The following is a 6,000-nucleotide window of genomic DNA, read 5'->3' as shown; positions in this document are numbered from 1 at the left end:
ACTCTTTCCACGTTGGTCTGGACACAACAACAACAAAAGGAAGGGGTGTATATAACCTACATAACATGTTCTGCTCCAGATATTTGGTCATTTTCAATAAGCACGGTGGCCACCAATCCAGTAATGACATTTAAAGCGAAAAGGTCCATTCCCTTTGAGACTTAAATAAGAACTACCTGGAGTATCAACATAAATGGTGTTTTTTAAACCCAAATGATGCTTAATTCTATTATTTGATTTTATTCCATTAATCCAAAGGTTGCATCTTTGTGCTCCTACCCGATTGCTATAGTTACACTGAATGGTAACTTCCTGGTTGGTTATGTCAACCAGGTTCTGCCACAAGCCAAAGGGTTGGATTCCCTCAATATCTCAACTCCCATAAGATTTCTATTAGACCAAAAGCTATCAAATCATTTCTTATGATCAATTTCATTGACCCATGCCCAACTTAGCCATGGAGGGATGAGTTTTGCTCATCAGTGGTGTTTCTCAACATACAACATAACATGTCACCTCTGACAGGAAAAGAGTGATTATAGGCTGCACAATTAATGGGTTGACACCCAGGTAAGATAGCAGGATTTCCACACCTGACGGTCCAATCACACACACTACAACCCTCAAAACCTCCATTGTTGTCATTCCATTTCAGACAATATTCCCCCTTTTCTGGAACTGGGGTTTTCCATGGGTTTGTTTCCTCATTCCAATAGAATGAACCTTTACCAATGGTTATGTCACTTAGATCACTCAGGAGCCATTTCAGGGATATTGTTTCAACGTCCATGGCCAGTCTTTAAATCCTGAAGGGCTCCCACATCCCCAACAATTTGTCAGGTTAAAAGTGTTGGGCACCTGCTGGACCAAAACAATGTTTTTGATAGTCTGCTAAACGCCCTATAAATATTAACAAAGCAGTTATTTACTAAACTATATGTCGCCATTCGCGGCGTGGCGACCTGGTTCAGTAACGGCACGGCAGCCACCCTCTGGCCACTCGGGCCATCAGCACGCAGACACCAATGTGGTGGATGGCAAATGGCGTTTAATAGTCATTACAACAGCCTCATATAGCTTACATTCATGACATCACTTCTGCCCGCTTACATCATAGGCTTAACGCTATTGGCTACCTGAAAGAGTCCTGAAAGGGTCCTGAAAGGGTCCTGGAAGGGTCCTACCTTTCCGTACAGCAAGACATCTTCTGACCGCCAGACCCTAACTACCTACCTCTCTCCCCGCCTTTATGCTTATTTAAACTACTGAAAGTGCAAAGTGGCTTACAACACTGATAGCTTATAGTAAACACTGATAGCTTATAATACTGATAGTATAAGGTACACTGGGTAAGTGATAGAGGTTATTGTGATAGTAGTTTGTACTAGGGACAACTGCAAGATAGTAAAGATAGTACTTATAAGTTGCATTCTTAAAGCATCTGTTGGTTGTCTAGAAAGAAAATGTTAACCTTCTCTAACCGACTCTTGACAAATGATGCGAGCTTGTTGAGAATACAGGGTCGGAAAATTAATGCTATTATGACCACTGTGATAGGCACATTAGAGTAGATATTAGGGTGGTCAGCCACGGTGAATAATTAAACCACGATTCCAATCATCCTCGTTGAGCCTCTCTTTCCCTTTTCTCTAAGCCAACCTTTCTTTTAATTGGGCCATCGAATCTCTAACTACCCCAGTGTGGTCAGCATAAAAGCAACACTCCTCTTTCAAGGCGGCACAAAGGCCTCCTTGTTGCATGAACAGGAGGTCTAATCCTCGTCTGTTCTGCAAAACAACCTCTGAGAGTGAGGAGACAGACTGTTCTAGAAAGGTCATAGATTGCTCAATTTTTCACAGATCTTCATCGATGGCGGTTTGTAGTTGAGACAGGTCTCGCTGTCGCGTCACCAGAGAGGTCACTCCCGTGGCTGTGCCGGCTGCTCCCAGGCCAAGCAGTGTTGCTATTGTCACAGCTGTCAGTATTTCTCTCTTTTGGAGTCTGTTGTCAGCTTCTCCCCAATGACAGTATATTTCTTCATCCGAATGATATAGGACCCTGGGAACAATCAAAATTAGTGCACAAAAGTCAGTTGCAGGGTTGAAACGCTCAAGGGACACACAGGGGGTTAGACCTGTCTGATGACAGATCCACATCCCTGATGCGGATGGAATTGCCCATTTATGGGTTCTATCGATAGCAACAGTTTTTGCACAGACCGCACTGTTCCAGCTCACTAAGGTGGCATTGCCAAAACATATGCCTTGGCCTCTAACCTGGTCCAAAGTGATTCCTCTCTGTGGTGTATCCCACTTGCACTGAGTCGGGTTATCGTCTGATGAATAGCTAAAAGGAGTGTCGAGGGCAATGCCCTCATAGAAAGGAGGATAGATCATAGCATAACCAACATGAGCTTGTGAGATTTGGGTTGGATTGATTCAATGACCTAAAGGTAGCATCCAACACACCAAAGAATGGTTTGTCGGTCAAATGGTGAGAATGCATGACCGACTTACCTGAGGAGACCATTCGTTTAGGTGGTAGGGGACTGGTTGGGACAGAGGTAGGAATTGGTAAGTTGTCCCTTCTTTGCTGATTATTGCTTTTGATTACGACATTGGGACTGATTGCCGAGATGCTTCTTAGCTCCTGTTTTTTAATAAAAAACAGTCCTCCCCTTTCCTTGCCAGATTCCCAGTACCTAAATCCCCATGTCTTACCAATAGTCCATCACAGGTCATTTTCATTGGTTACATTTAACATAAGATATTCACATAACTCTCTGTCCTTAGGTTTTATTGCCATCTGAATCCTCGAAGTTCTCACCCATGTTTGATCTTTGTACCTAAGGCATTTGTGAGGCCCGAATTGAACCTTTAGGTACTTATCCGGTCCTGCTCCTGGTTTCCAGTCAGAGGCTATGGTCTCACATCCCCAAGAAGGACAGTAGTAGTGACTTGGGGAGTTGCAATGAGATTTGCCAGGATTAAAGCTAGGACACAAATAGTACTTCACATCGCTTAAGCAAGGCTTCACTGGGACTAGGTCACAGGGGGACACCTCAAAGCTCGGGGGCCCTGAGGTGATGATCTTTTGTAATATTTTCTGATCCTCCCATCTTCCTAGCACCCATTCCCATGGTTGATGTTCATACAAACCCATAGATGGTATGACAAACCCCAAAAGTAAAAGCACAGAGATCTGCACTTCCCCACGGAGGTTGCTTTGCAGTTGTTTGGATTCTGCCAGCGTGGAACCTCCAAGAGCGAGCAGGGTGTTCGCTGACTTTTTGTCCTCCTTTGAGTCAGAATCGGTTGTGAGCTGCTCGCTCTGACTCCCTTGACTGGCCACCCTCTGGCCACTCAGGCCTTCAGCACGCAGACACCAATGTGGTGGATGGCAAATGGCGTTTAATGGTCGTTACAACAGCCTTATATAGCTTACAGTCATGACATCACTTCTGCCCGTTTATATCATAGGCTTAACGCTATTGGCTACCTGAGAAAGTCCTGGAAGGGTCCTGGAAGGGTCCCAGAAGAGTCTTAGAAGGATCCTAGAAGGGTCCTATCTTTCCATAGAGCACGACATCTTCCGACCGCCAGACCCTAACTACCTACACATTGCTGGAAATTTGGACTTGGAATAGAGTGAGGAGTGTTTAATTTAATGGTGAATCTTGTCAGGTTTCTTCTGTTGGTGGGAAAATAACTCCCTGTGTGCTGCCTGTGTGCAGCCAGTTCTCTAAGGAAAGCAGGGGAGCTGGTACAGAGGGGCTGTAATGCCCCACTGTGGAGTGCAGCAGAGAGACCTGATGTAAGGACAATGGTTGCAAGTCCCAGTTGGCTGGTGAGAGTCATGGTGGGCTTGTGGAGATGTGCAGCAAGGTTGTCCCCACTGCCTCAAGGGACCCTTTTTCGAGACAGTCCAGACCTCCTTAGGAGGCACCCTGGATCAATCTCAGTCAGAGGTTGTCACCTCTCCTCTACAGTGAAAATAATAACCTACACCCTTAAAAATAAATCCATTTTACTCTGAGCTCCCTTTGAAACAGCTTCAATGCTCTGTACATCTCTTGAAGACTTGAAGATAATTACATGAAGAGACATAGCTCATTAGGGCTTGCTTTTTCTTTTTAATGAGCCCTGGGGTGCGTTTGGTGCTGAGTCCTTGAAGCTCAGGTACTGAGAGGAGATTACAAAGAAAAATCCATGTCAAAAGTAGAAGCCAAAGTACCCTGAAGTATTAATGAGTCCCGCTGAGAGCCATTGCTGGCTGAGCCTCCCCAGGGACTCGTTAGAACAGGTAATTGGAGGCCATGTTGGCTGGTAGGCAAAGACAATGTACAAGCAGCTGAGATGCTGAGCAAGCCCTGGGTTGGTTTGATGAAGCAGAAAGGCCAAACCCTGACCCCCAGCCCAGGGAAGACAGGTCCTGTCCCTCAGGCATTGCTCAGGCTCTTCCTGGGGCACTGTGGGGTGTGTAACACACAGAGAAGAACAACAGGAATAGAGTTTCTCCTCATTGTTGGTCCAAAGCCCAGCTAGAAATTCATCTGGCCTCCATTTAAATAAAAGAAAGACCATGGAGAACCTCCATCCCCTATCAGATTTAGGAGGAAATATTTTTTAAAGATGAGGACAAGGCTGAGGTGCTTAATGAAATCTTTGCCACTGTCTTTAGTAATAGGAGCAGTTGTACAGAGAGAATCCAATTCCTTGAGCTAGGAGACAGGGGCAGAGAGCAGAATGAGCCCACCTCAATCCATGGGGGGGATGGTCCTGCTGCACCACAGAGATGTGCAGAGATCTGTGGGGCTGAATGGGATGCAGCCAAGGGTGCTGAAAGAGCTGGCAAGGGGGGTTCACCAAGCCACTTTCCATCAGTCCTGGCTGACTGGATCAGTCAACGTAACCCCCTATATAAGAAGGGACAGAATGATGATCAGGGAAATTACAGGCCTGATAGTTTGACTTCAGTACAAGAGAAGCTGATGGAGCAGATCATCCTGAGCAGCATTATGCACTTCATGAAGAACCCCCAAGTGATCAGGCCCAGTCAGCTTGGGTTCATAAGGGCAGGTCCTGTTTGACCAACCGGATCTCCCTCTATGACAGGGTGACCTGCTTCTTGGACAAGGGAAGGGCTCTGGATGTTGTCTACCTTGACTTTAGCAAGGCCTTGGATACAGTTTCCCACCACCTTCTCCTAGAGAATCTTGCTGCTTGTGGCTTGGAAACTGTGGTGGTTCAGCCCCAAACAATGGCTGAGCACCACATGCTGCTTGCTCACTCCCGGAGGAGAAACAGACAGAGCTTCTGTGGGCTGGGATAAGGACTGTTTACTGACAAAAGCACCATAAAAGAGGAACAATATCAGTCCCAATTGCACTCACACCCAGTGACAGCACAGAGAGTACCTTACAAACCCAACAATAACAGAGTGCTGCACCATGCCACCGCCACACCTCTCCAGCCAGCACCTTTGACAAGGAAATTATGTCAGAGTGCTGATTTCGGCTGGGATGGACCTAATGTCTTTTCTAATAGCAGATGGAATGCCATGTTTGGGAGTTGGGAGGAGAGCAGTGCTGATAACACCCTGATGTTTCTGGTTGTTGCCAAGCAATCAAGGACTTTTCAGTTGTTCCTATTTCCCTACTAAGGAGAAGGAAGGGGACACAACCAGGACAGGTGACCCGATCTGGCCAACGGGTGTTCCATGCCAATTACATCATGATCAGCACAAAAGAGGGGGCTGGTGGGAGGAGGACGAGGCGGCTCCAGGACGTGCAGTTTGGGGATGATTGGGTTCCGGGACAGCTCTGGGCTGCAGGGCCTGAGTTGTGTGGTTCAGTGAGAAACTGCATTGTGTATCACCAGTTTCATATATTTTGCTAAAAAGTCCTGTTATCATTGTCATATCTCTCTTTCTGCTATTCTAGTAAAATATCCTTACCCAACCTGTGGGGTGTTGTTTCCTTGGCTTTGTTTTTTTAGTTTT

The sequence above is a fragment of the Gallinula chloropus genome (genome assembly GCF_964237585.1).
Source record: "Gallinula chloropus genome assembly, chromosome: 22".
NCBI classification, from domain to species: domain Eukaryota; kingdom Metazoa; phylum Chordata; class Aves; order Gruiformes; family Rallidae; genus Gallinula; species Gallinula chloropus.
The sequence above is the reverse complement of the archived record's forward strand: the minus strand, read 5'-3'. Positions refer to the sequence as shown.